A 14,597-nucleotide genomic window follows, 5' to 3' on the forward strand; every position below is an offset into this window, starting at 1 on the left:
CTGGTAGTGTAGATTTATGTTTGTTCAAATCATGATCCCCAGAGTTAGGGTAGGGTCACATGGAGGGGGTCGAATTTTTACTAAGGGATATATAGAGAAAAATCTCTAAAAATCATATTCTCAGAAACCAATTGGCTGTAACTTGTGTGGAAGCATCCTCAGATATAGTTGATTCAAGTTTTTTCAGATTTGAAAGTAGGGTACCAGGGTTAGGGTGGGGGCCACAATGGGAGGTCAAGTTTTAAGATATTTTTATACTTGACCTCTTCTAATAAATTGTCCAAATATTTTGTATTTGACTCCATAAAGCTGATTTTATTATGGCTAATTTTTCTCAGGGGAGCAGTGTAATCCATGGGTCTCTTGTATCAATTATGTTTACATCTCTCTCTCTCTCTCTCTCTTAATTTCTCTCTAAATCTCAATTATTCACTAACAGCAAGTTTGCAAGTTCCCAGTTTTCTCAGTACATTGCATAGAAGGTATAGCTAATTCTTCCATATATGGGTAATAACCTCAGACTTTCAAGTAGTTATAGTAACCATGGTAACCTTAAAATATTGAAAAATTGGCTGTTCCTTCTGTGAAACGTGCTGATCGACAACAACGATCAATTTTACATGAACAGCTAAGGCGATTGAGAGTTATATATTTTTTCTTCAATTCTCACTGTCTCCATACCCACATGACACATGAAAAGAAAGCATTTTATTGTTTAATTGATGCCTGATTAAGCACTTGATAATACAAATATTTCCTCTCAGTGGTAGATGGTTTTCCTAACTATGAGATGATGTATAGCAGTGTAAAGTGAAGAGAACTTTCTACCTCTGAGAAAACAAATGTTTGTAATGTCAAGAGCCTATGTTATTGATGTAATCAACCACACTTTATAATTATACAGTTTATTTACATTTATTATTTAATATACACATATAAACAATATACATTACATTTAGATTTAACATATATTAAATATAATAATATTACACACACAGTTTGATGGCACGCAATGTTTGGAGTTTTAAATCACCACATTTGGTTTGTTGACAATCACACCCAATATATAAACACATCCAATACATAAACACAGTTAGCTTACATTTAACATGTTCAATACATAAAACAATCAGTCCGTTGACATACATTATGTAAACACAGTCAGTTACATGTAGTTTGTTCACATACAAGATGTAATACAGACTGTTGACACGTAAACAATATAAATTATCAAACTGAAATGATTTATTTACATGTAATATTTAGCTGTTGTCAGTTGAGAACTTTATTTAAATGTAATTCAATATCATGAACCATTTTATTATTATAAAACATGGTTTGTTTCATTTGTAATTTCGATTTCCTTCACTAATGTTACATGTAAATAAATAAACAAATAGTGTGATTATTATAAACACAGTTTGTTTACATGTAATATTGTATTTTCTTCACTTTACCTGTCCAGATCTCAGCCACAAAGAGGTTGTCTCTGGTGTCCACACATAAACCATGTGGATACAGTAAGTGACAGTTGTCAATGTAGCGGAGGAACTGTCCGTCCTGATCCAGGATGTGGATACGGTCGTTGTTAAAGTCTGCTGTCAGGATGCGACCCTGGCTGTCTGTTGTGATGCCGTGTGGATAGAATGATCCCTTGGTACTAGAGGGAGGACCAGTGTAGGTAAACCGGAGTTACCCGGCCTGATTGACCACCACTACTGCTTTGGCGTCCCAGTCTGACACACAGATATCTAGGTTCCTGTTCTCACTGATGTATTTAATGTACTCACCAGATGAATAGAGAGGTTGTCCTTTGTCGTCGTACTGAATACTTTGTTTCTTTGTGGAGCCAGAGTAACACACAACTTTTGTTTGTTTATAATCATCACTGTCCATGACAACCAGGAGGTCACCAGAGGAGGTACTACAGACACCGCGAGGTCTCCACCCCCGTAGTCTGATCACTGTCTGTATCTGTGTATTCTTCACTATGTTCACAGTTCTATCATGGTAATCAGTATAAACTAGATCCCCACTCCTTGTCACTGCTATGTCCCGTGGATCGTTCCCTGACTTGGTTTGGACTGACTTCACTAGTTCCCAACGGAGGTTGTACAGTCCCATGATTTTGTCATTACCACGCGTCCACATCTCCTCATCACTCAGACTGGACACACTGTATAATTCTTCACACTCGGTGTTTATCTGTGAGATGATCCGTGGTACATCAATGAGCGGTCTGTCCGGGGGAGAGAACTCAGCACCGGGAGATTCCATGGTGTAGCCATGTTCTTCTGTTTTGATAGATGACGCTGACAGAGAACCAAACTGTTGATAAAGCTGTTCTTTGTTGATCTTCTGAGGGGTAAAACTTGGTAAGGACGCTGTGAGTTTAGGAGGCAATCTTCTGGATTTGTAGGCAGAGACACGGCTGACATCATTGGAGTCCAGTAACGTCTTTAGTTCAGTAATGGTCTGTGTGATTTCAGAAATGGTGTGTTTAATTTCATCTTCCTGTTTGTCTAAGACAGCCAGGTGTTTGGTGTCCATTTCCTCCACGTTAGATTTCATGTTTCTGATAATGGTGTTTATTTCTCTGTGCAAGTCTTCTCCATGTCTGTCGATTTCTGTTGTTAATTTCTGGGAGTTTTCATTCAGAGCAGATTTCTGGTCTGTGATAATGGATGCAATCTCTTGATATTTAAGATAAATGGTTTTCTCTAGTTCACGTAATTTTTTTTGAATGATTTCTTTTTTGTTGTCCATGGTTTTAGTTATTTCAAAAAAAGGATGGTCATTGTGTTCTTCAGAGGAAAGACATGTTGCACAAATAGGAATGCCACATTGTTTACAGTAATGTTCACATATTTTTGAGGGATGTTTTTGACACTTTGGAGTATATCCCCTCTTTGCAAATGGCACCACTTTGTGTTCTTTAGAAAAATCTGATATATGGTCCCCCTCACATGCTTTACACAGATATTTGTTACAAATGACACAGTACATAGGGGGGCCCGGGGTCTCACAGAGATGACACCGTAACACATCCTGAAGGCTGTACTCAGGGTCCATGGTCAGACACTTTGATGGGATTTTAAGAGATATTCTGAAGAAAAAAAAGTCGATCACTTATTATAGTTTATCATACTCCAGTAAATCATTTAATTAATGTCCATCTAATTTGCATGTTGAACGTGCACACGTATACAATAGTTTGAGTTCCTTGATTAAGACCTTTTTAAGTAACGCATTTTTTAATTTATTTTATTTTGAATTTGTGGAAAAATGAAATAGTAATTAATTAAGTTCACTAATTAAAAACAAACCTTTACAAAAATCCAACATGGCGATTACGGTATTTTTCTTTCTGGTCTTGTTGGCCTTTGTGATCGTCACGTGATTAACTTTTATATAGCAGAGGTGGATTTATTTAGGTGGCATAGCTGAGGCAAAATAATTCCCGAATTCGATCCCCTTTGACTTTGGTGCGTTTCCGCCCTCGACAGGGCCGATTTTTTTTATGAGATGAAAAATAATGTGTAAGATGTTTGACTATTCAAGTTTTGTACTAATGCTAGGTCATTTGAATTTTAGATAGTTCTTTTTTCGGGGGTGGGGGGGATGAAAAGACCTGGGCTTGATTTTCAAGCACTTGTGTAACTTCCACGTAAAACAGTAGCATGCCTTCCTGGATGCATATGTGGTTTATTTTTTTAAATGTCAAGAGGATTTTTGTTAAAAGTTCGTTTTGAATTTATATTACCCCTATCTAAAGTTGTGCAATTTTGGTAATAATTTATAGTAAAATTTATATTGACACCTACGCCTACTTCCTCGCTTAATTAATAATTAAAACCCGTAATATGGATATTACATAATACGTAGATCAACGTATCAATGTAATAACAAGAATATTAACATAGAAAAATTATTTCTTAAACTAATCAAAAATATAAAAATTTTACGTTTGTAAATAAAGTGAATTGAAGGGAAAAAATATCAATGGGGCCAAAACATTTTAAATATTTATTCCTTAAACACATATGGGCCTAAACGTTCAGGGCCTAAAATTCCTGCTATCCATTCCTGACAACTTTCGAAAGTGAAGTGGCTTTAATAAATTGCTGCCTGGTCTAGTCTTCTCTAATTTTTAGTATCAATTATCCATATTCACAAAGTTCACGCATCGACAGATGTCCCATACCACCTTAAAATTTGTCAAAAAATGATGGAAAAAAAGGAGTGCATAATCGTCACAATATACATATATAAAGTATGTGTCAGTCAGTTCTAAACCTTTAACCTCCCCCCCCCCCCCAATTAAAATCATATAATTGTTAATGATTGAATGAATGTATTTTGAATTATGATTGTAAAGTTAAGGATTCCCACAGAAAGCCTTACACGACTTAAACCTTAAATTCAATTAAAATCGAAATCTAATATCTACATTTACAAACATCTAAATGGCAATATTTTGCATACAGTATTTGTTGAAAAAATTGTTACCTAAACTTTCAATTATATTTTATCTATTCTGCTATTCCCCACTTAAATACTTAGTACCGTTCAATTCAAGTACACGTTTATAATAACAATCATCTGACCGCAATCGGATTAAAATCAGATCCTTGATCCGCTCCTTTTTTTCTATTGTCGTAAAACCTCGTGTAGCGACGATACAAAAAGGAGCGGATCGAGGATCTGGTTTTAATCAGATTGTATCTGACCGTTGTAATAGGCTGTAAAATGTAAATTATTAAAAAAATATCATGTACCTACATGTAAGTTCATGTACGTGAATTTGAGTAAAACCAGGTACGAAATAAATGATTTAATTACATGTAGTTTTTACACTACAAACTTAATACATGCGTTTACACCGAATTGCACGAAAGTTGAAAAGTAAAATCAAAAGAAAATTTAAATCTGATCGATTGGTTTTTTTATTCAAAACAATACAAGAGGACTAGTATGTCTGGGTGACACAATATATAAATTCCAAACAAAAATTTATTATCATGGAAAGCAGTTATCTTAAAATACTGTGTACAATTCAAGACTTTTTAATGTAATGAAATTGGTAGTTTGCTTCGTATAATTTACGATATTTATCTTTAAAATAATTATTATTTTAAATAATCATGAAAAGAGAGGAAAAATAGCAATAGAGGCATTGGCTGACAAAAATTCTGTTCTCAAATTATTAATAATATCCCAATATTTAACGCAATTTATCTAATATTGATTTGTGATTTTGGTAATACAGTTTCAATTCAAGTATGATAGAATTATATTAACCGTAACATGATTTGGATGTTTCCACATCCATGTTGTATAATCAAAATATTCAAATGAAAAATCTCCCTCCATGATCCACCAGATACTTGGACCTTAGTACAAGTATTATATGATACCTAATATACTTTAACACTGGTTATATGGATATTAGGTATCATACGTATGCATACATGTATATGAAAACCAAGCACCTGTGCATGGTCCTAATCATTAAGAACCATAAAAACAATTATAACCAGATTTTGATTTTTCAACATTTAAATAAACCTAGTAAAAAATTCATTAATTTTTTTAAAAATTATAGTAAAAAAAATGTGTAGGGTATCACAAACACATCACAGCATTTTCATCTTGTTTAATTCCTTGGATTACATTACAGCAATGAAACAAATTATTTTTGTTTACAATTTTTTTGTGATTGGTTGTCATTTCAAATTAGTTCACAATCGAAACATCACAATCCTCTCAGTCTTCAGTGCTCTCAGTGTATGACATCACAAAAAGAAATCCTGATCCAATAGGAATTGAAGAATGTCATACCATTCTGAGAGCTCCATCCAATTGGGTTTTTTCTCCATTTAGATAAGGATTTTCTTCAATTGCTTGCCACTTTTATGCAAATTCATCAGGTTTGCCAAGTTTCTTAAGAAAACATTTATTTAGTGTTTTGGTTAGGGCATTGATGTTTTTAAGGCATGGCTGTTAGCAAAAGGATTTGGAATACAAAAAGAAGTGAGTTGATTAAAAGAAGTTATAGAAATTTAACTGAACATAAAATCGTTATCAGGTTTTGCACAATTTGCTCTATGACATCAACCTAAAATATCTTTAAAGCACACTATCAAATCAGTTACATGAACTACACAATGTCATTATTTCATCAGCTACACGACATACTATAGTGTTCAGGCTTAAGTTATACTATGACTCAAGTCATAATATGGCAATTACTAATAACATCATCCAATCAGAGAATAATCTGAATTATAAATTTACCAGTACCAATGATAAAACAACATAATTATATTTAGATTTATATATTTTTGACCAAAGAATACCTTAAAAATAATTTGATTATAATTTGTTAATGCAATATCGTACTCTTAATGCTTTCTAGACCCCTCATCTTTTGTCATTTATCAACCGAGTAAAACTTTACATTACTTTAACTTTTTGTCAATACTATTCATCCGTTCATTTGAAAAGAAGCCACTAAAGATACATTTTGTGCTTCTCAAGTCGGTTTTTACTTGATATCCTCTATTTCAGTTATCCAGATGTAATTCAGATATTCATCACAGACACAAAAGTAAAATTATTCATGCAATAAAATCGCTCCACTGAAAGACCCATGCTTAAAGGTTGACGGGGTGTTAAAATGTCAGATCTTTTCTATGTTACTCTGGTTTTAAATACCCGTTTTCTATTAGCAGTCAGGTGTAACCTAAACCTTTTAATTCTCTCATTTTCTTCCTCTTTACACAACACTGCGACAGTAAGCAACATTACCTGCATATTGAGTAAATATAACATATAGCCAGACCGTCTACAACATTACCTTACACAGCATTAACCCTACACACGTGCACAATACTACAGCAGTACACAAGGTCACCTAGAGAGAATGTGCATGCTATTATGTAATACTATTGCCTAGCCAGACCGTTCACAACAATACCTTACACATCATTAATTGTCCTAATTGTCCTAATTAGTATACTAATCACATAGAGACAACGTGTATATCATTCAATATTACTTTGACTGATTGAAGATGATGTTACTAATTCTTCCATATATGGTCATACACAACAGCTAAGTTACGATCAATCACAAAATAATCCAAACTTTGATAAATACAGACTTACACGGGCTGACCTCAAACTTCCAAGCAGTTATAGTAACCATGGTAACCTTAATATATTAAAAATTTGGCTGTTCTTTTTGTGACAATAACGATCAATTTTGCAAAACCATCGAAAGCGATTGAAAGTTTCTACCTCTGAGAAAAAATGTTTGTAATATTAAGAGCCTATGTTATTGATGTAATCAACCACACTTTATAATTATACAGTTTATTTACCCTTTTTTATTAAATATACACAAACAATTTAACATATATTGAATATAATAATTTTACACACTCGGTTTGCTGGCACGCAATGTTTGAATTTTTAAGTTTTCAATCACCACATTTGGTCTGTTGACAGTGGCATACATATATAAACACAGTTTACATTTAATACATAAAACAATCAGTTGACAAACATTATGTAAACACGGTCAGTTACATGTAGTTTGTTCACATACAAGATGTAATACAGATTGTTGTCATGTAAATATGCTATCAAAAGTTTTATTTATTTACTTGTAATATTTAGCTGTTGTCAGTTGAGAACCTAATTTAAATGTAATTTAATATCATGAACCATTTGATTTTTATAAAACATGGTTTGTTTCATTTGTAATGTGGATTTCCTTCACTATTGATACATGTAAATTAATAAACAAATAGTTTGAACATTAAAAACACAGTTTGTTTATATGTAATATTGTATTTTCTTCACTTTACCTGTTGTGTACTCAGTCACAAAGAGGCTGTCTCTGGTGTCCACACATAAACCACATGGATCCTGTAAATGACAGTTGTCAATGTAGCGGAGGAACTGTCCGTCCTGATCCAGGATGTGGATACGGTAGTTGCTAAGGTCTGCTGTCAGGATGCGACCCTGGCTGTCTGTTGTGATGCCGCGCGGAAAGAATGATCCCTTGTAGTAGAGGGAGGACCAGTGTAGGTAAACCGGAGTTTCCCGGCCTGATTGACCACCACAACTGCACCGGCGTCACGGTCTGACACACAGATATCAAGGTTCCTGTTCTCACTGACGTATTTAGTGTTATATAATCCACCAGATGAATAGAGAGGTTGTCCTTTGTCGTCGTACTGAATACTTTGTTTCTCTGTGGAGCCAGAGTAACACACAACTTTTGTTTGTTTATAATCATCACTGCCCATGACAACCAGGAGGTCACCAGAGGAGGTACTACAGACACCAAGACGTCTCCACCCCCGTAGTCTGGTCACTGTATTTATCCATTTATTCCTCACTATGTTCACAGTTCTATCAACATAATCAGTATAAACTAGATCCCCACTCCTTGTCACTGCTATGTCCCGTGGATTGCTCCCTGACTTGGTATGGACGGACTTCAATAGTTTTCCACTGAGGTTGTACCGTCTCATGATTTTGTCATTGCCTAACGTCCAAATCTCCTCATCACCCAGACAAGCCACTCTGTCTAATAGTCTATACATGGTATTTATTTGTGTGATGATCCGTGGTACATCAATGAGCGGTCTGTCTGGGGGAGAGGACTCGGCACCGGGAGATTCCATGGTGTAGCCATGTTCTTCTGTTTTGATAGATGACGCTGACAGAGAACCAAACTGTTGATAAAGCTGTTCTTTGTTAATCTTCTGAGGTGTAAAACTTGGTAAGGACACTGTGAGTTTAGGAGGCAATCTTCTGAATTCATCATTCCTGGATTTGTAGGCAGAGACACGGCTGACATCATTGGAGTCCAGTAAAGTCTTTAGTTCAGCAATGGTCTGTGTGATTTCAGAAATGATGTGTTTAATTTCATCTTCCTGTTTGTCTAAGACAGCCAGGTCTTTGATGTCCATTTCCTCAACGTTAGATTTCATGTTTCTGATAATTGTGTTTATTTCTCTGTGCAAGTCTTCTCCATGTCTGTCGATTTCTGTTGTTAATTTCTGGGAGTTTTCATTCAGAGCAGATTTCTGGTCTGTGATAATGGATGCAATCTCTTGATATTTAAGATAAATGGATTTCTCTAGTTCATATAAATTTTTTGAATGATTTCTTTCTTTTTGTCCATGGTTTTAGTTATTTCAATAACTGTATGGTCACAGTGTTCTTTAGAGGAAGCACATGTTGCACACATAGGACTGTCACAATGCTCACAACAATGTTCACATGTTTTTGAGGGATGTTTTTGACACTTTGGATTATATCCTCTCTTTTCAAATGGCATCACTTTGTGTTCTTTAGATACATCAGAGAGATGGTCCTTCTCACATGCTTTACACGGATATTTGTTACAAATGACACAGTACATAGGAGGGCCCGGGGTCTCACAGAGATGACACCGCAACACATCCTGGCTGTGCTCTTGGTCCATGGTCAGACACTTTGATTGGATTTTAAGAGATATTCTGAAGGAATAAAAAATCGATCACTAATAGTTTATCATACTTCGATAAATTATTCAATTATGTTCATATATTTTGCATGTTGAAAGTGCACACGTATACCAATGAACAAGTAATAAATTCATTTAACTAATTAAAAAACAAACCTCTACAAAAATCAAACATGGCGATTACGGTATTTTTCTTCCTGGTCTTGTTGACCTTTGTGATCGTCACGTGATTAACTTATATATAGCAGGGGTGGATTTATTTTGGTGGCATGAAATCAAAATATCGCTGGGGAAAAAAATTCCCGACATTGGTGCGTTTCCGCCCCCGACAGGAGCTGATTTTTTTTATCCCTTTAGTAAGATGGTGCGAGATCATTTGAATTTTTGAGAGTTTTTTTTTTTGGGGGGGGGCGGGGGCGGGGAGGGGGTGTGAAAAGGCCCAGAGTTGATTTTCAAGCACATGTGTAACTTCGACGTAAAAAGTGCCATGCCTTCCTTCATCAACATGTGTTGTTTGTTTTTAAACGTCGAGGATTTTTCTTAAAAAATTCGTTATGAATATATACAACCTCTATCTAAAGTTTCGCAATTGTGGTGATATTATAGTAAAATTGATATTGACACCTACATATATACGCCTCACTTAATTCATATTTAAGACCCTTAATATGGATATTACATAATACGTACGTAAATCAACGTTTCAATGTAATAAAAAGAAAATTAACATAGAAAAACTATTTCTTAAACTTATCAAAAAAATCAAAATTTTAACGTTTGTAAATAAAGTGATTTGAAGAGGAAAAATTAAAGATATGCCAAAACATCCAATCTCAAAATGAATTATTATGCCCATTTTCTCAATTGTCTTTTATTTCCTCTTCCTCAATGGACGTGTGCGAACATTTCACTTTCCATACACTACCTTCTAGCATTTTTAAGTTTGGTCTCCTTCTTATATAAAGCAACAGTAACACACGAAACAGTTTGAACCAAGCACTTATTACGAATTGCGTAGATTTTAGAACAAAACACAATGTTTTTTTCTGCTTTCCGTCTTCGATTTTTAGTCCATTATTCTTTCCGCTCGTCTGTCATTCTGTATACAAAATCTTCTTTATTTAGCTTCTACGAATGACCTTAGTAGTCCTGTATATCTCGCTACATGTATCAGATTCTACGAAAATATTGTACTGTAATAAAAGGTTATGCCAATGATTACTCTTCACGGTAAGTCTGGCGAGCGGAGTGAATGATAACATTCAAACCTTATCTCTTTTATTTTCCTTTTTAATTTTACTTAATTCTTCTTCTTTCATCTTTTACAGGTACCAATGGCCACACCGGGTGTCCACTGTTGCTGCACCAGAATCTCTGCATGTTTTTATATTATTATTAGGAGTAAATCATATATCATGTTGTTGGTAATATTTTATGTCTTCTTTTTTTCCAAAACCACCCACACTATCGTATTTTAAATAGTTTGTTAAAATTTGTCAAAACGTGACGGAAACAAAAAGGTATGCATACAAATGATGGCAATATCACAACTTTTAGTTTTAGTATCCCATTGATGGAGATGACAACCGTAGAATGGACATTTTTCGGCGTTGCGCACCCGTTTTTATTCTTACCATTGGAAAACCTTGATATATAGTATAAAACAGGGTGGTGGCCATCCTCTTAAGTGAAATATTAATCTGCTCCCATTATCTTTGTCATTACACGAAGGGGCAGAGATATTGGATGTAGTTGTAACAAGATAACTATAATTATTGAGGTTTCGATTGTTCTGACAGACAACTTACCATATGCATATACATGTAATAACTATAAGACGGTATGATTTATCAAAATAATAATACAGCTGTCATTAGAACATAATTTTTCTAGATATTATGTATAGTTTCTTATAAAGTGTGTGTCCGTCAATTCTAAACCGTTAACCCTTCCTCCCCCCCTCCCAAACTTAAAATCAAACACGGTTTTTTACTTTCGGACGACATACGAACTAAAGTTGTATCAAATGTTATTTACCTGAGGACTATAATTGTTAATGATTAAATGAAGGTATTTTGAATTACGATTGTAAAGTTAAGGATTCCCACAGAAAGCCTGTAAAATTTAAACCTTAACTTTAATTTTAAGTTGGTATGAGATGTATGTCGATGTTAATGTGTATTATTTAATATTATTTAGTATCATTGAAATACTTGCACCGGTTTAGAATTTTCAATTTCACAATATTCAACCAAAATATTTAACCAAAAATACGTTTTTAACATTTCTGGAAAGGTAAAAATATAAAAAATCACCAGCGGGATTCTAACTTGTGACTTACATATCCGTACTGAACCCACTGCGCTACACTGTAAAATGACAGTTTTTGGAGAAAGAAACTATTTATAAAATAGAACTTAATTTTATTGTTTATTCCGATAAAAGTACATCACAACATAGAAGTGCCCTAAAAACCAATATACAAACATGTCTATATGTACAGACATTTTAATGGAAATATTTTGCAAACAGTATGAGTTGAAAAAATTGTTACCAAATCTGTATATTTCAGTTATATTTTATCTACTGCAAACAAACTTCAATTCGCGATTTACCGAACACAAACTAGTTCGCGACGACTAATGTTTGCAAGAAAGCCTTATAAAGACCTAGATTGTTTTAACAACCATACGACACGGATTGGTTCGCGGCGAGAAATATTCGCAACGCCGATGTTCTCGCGAACCTCGCGAAAATTTCTCACTCGCGAATAAAAGTTGGTTAACAGTATTCTGCCATTCTCCACATATATACAATTCAATTCAAGTATATGAATATAATAAGAATCATCTAACCGCAATGCGATTAAAATCAGATCCTTGATTCACTCCTTTTTTCTATTGTCGTTACACCTCGTGTAGCGACGATAAAAAAAGAGGGGGTCGAGGATTTGATTTTAATCAGATTGTATCTGATCGTTGAAAAAGGCGGTAAAATGTAAAGACTAAAAGACGTTTTTTCTTTCATGTACTTGCATGGAAGTACATGAAGGTGAATACAAGAAAATTAAAATCTGATCGAAATATTCTTACTTTTATTCAAAACAATAGAAAACTATTTGTAGGACCGTAAAAATACTTCGACATAAGCGGGGTATTCGAGATGATCGTATTTAAGATATTAGGAAATTTTATAATCATATTATATACAGAGAAAACGCTCGGGACTGCGGCGGCCGACTTTGACATATGCCGGGATATTTCATTTCTGAGATACCTGAATGTTTGGGTGACACAATTTAAAGAATTGAAACAATTTTTTTTTATCTTGGAAAGCAGCCACTCTGGAGTGCAGCTAGCTTAAAATACTGAGCACAATTCAAAACTTCAGAATGTAATGAAATACTAATTTGCTTTGTATAATTTACGTTTTAAATATTTAACTCTATTGTCAAATTATCCCAATACTTAACAGAATTTATTTAATATTGAATTGTGATTTTGGTAATAAAGAATTATGTTTACCGTAACATGATTTGGATGCTTCCACATCCATGTTGCATATTCAAAATGATTCAAATGAAAAAATCTCTCTTCATGATCCACTAGGTGCTGTGGCCTTGATACATGTATATTTATGATACCTAATATACATATAATACTGGTATTATGGATATCAGGTATCATACATATGCATATATGAGACACAGGCACCTGTGCATGGTCCTTATCATTAATGGCTATAAAAACAATTAAAACCAAATTTTGATTTTTTAACATTGAAACAAACTAAGTAAAAAATTCATTCAATTTTCAAAATTAATTGTACAAAAATTTGTGATCAAAAATACATCACAGCATTTTCATCTTCTATAATTTCTTAGATTACATTACAGCAATGAAACTAAAAAATCTTTGTTCACAATTGTTTGTGATTGGTTGTCATTTCAAATTAGTTCACAATCGAAACATCACAATCCTCTCAGTCTACAGTGCTCTCAGTGTATGCCATCACAAAAAGAAATCCTGATCAGATAGGAATTGAAGAATGTCATACCATTCTGAGAGCTCCATCCAATTGGGTTTTTTCTCCATTTAGATAAGAGTTTTCTTCAATTGCTTGCCACTTTTATGCAAATTCATCAGGTTTGCCAAGTTTCTTAGGACAAACATTTATTTAGTGTTTTGGTTAGGGCATTGATGTTTTTAAGGCATGGCTGTTAGCAAAGGATTTGGAATACAAAAAGAAGTGAGTTGATTAAAAGAAGTTATAGAAATTTAACTGAACATAAAATCGTTATCAGGTTTTGCACAATTTGCTCTATGACATCAACCTAAAATATCTTTAAAGCACACTATCAAATTAGTTACATGAACTACACAATGTCATTATTTCATCAGCTACACGACATACTTTAGTGTTTAGGCTTAAGTTATACTATGACTCAAGTCATAATATGGCAATTACTAATAACATCATCCAATCAGAGAATAATCTTAATTATAAATTTACCAGTACCAATGATAAAACAACATAATTATATTTAGATTTATATATTTTTGACCAAAGAGTACCTTAAAAATAATTTTAATTATAATTTGTGAATGCAATATTGTACTCTAATTGCTTTCTATACCCCTCAAATTTTGTTATATATCAACTGAGTCAAGCTTTACATCACGTTTATTTTTTTCAATACTATTCATCCGTACATTTCAAAAGAAGCTAATTAAGACACATTTTGTGCTTTTCAAGTCGGTTTTTGAATTGATATCTTCTATTTCAGGTCAGATATTCATCACAGACACAAAAGTGAAATAATTCATCCAAGAAAATCGCTCCACTGAAAGACCCATGCTAAAAAGTTGACGAGGTGTTTATATGTCAAATCTTTTCTATGTTACCCTGGTTTTAAATACCCGTTCTCTATTAGCACTCAGGTGTAACCCAAACCTTTTAATTCTCTCATTTTCTTTCTCTTTACACAACACTGCGACAGTAAGCAACATTACCTGCATATTGAGTAAATATAACACATACCGTCTACAACATTACCTTACACAGCATAAACC

General features: G+C 33.8%; 2 pseudogenes; both read right to left on the bottom strand.

The window, feature by feature from the left end:
- Positions 1-895: 895 nt before the first annotated feature.
- LOC128159479 (uncharacterized) lies at positions 896-9,733 on the bottom strand (annotated as a pseudogene).
- On the bottom strand, positions 7,451-9,202 carry LOC128161108 (uncharacterized; annotated as a pseudogene).
- Positions 9,734-14,597: the final 4,864 nt, after the last annotated feature.

The sequence above is a fragment of the Crassostrea angulata genome, chromosome 8 (genome assembly GCF_025612915.1).
Source record: "Crassostrea angulata isolate pt1a10 chromosome 8, ASM2561291v2, whole genome shotgun sequence".
NCBI lineage: Eukaryota > Metazoa > Mollusca > Bivalvia > Ostreida > Ostreidae > Magallana > Magallana angulata.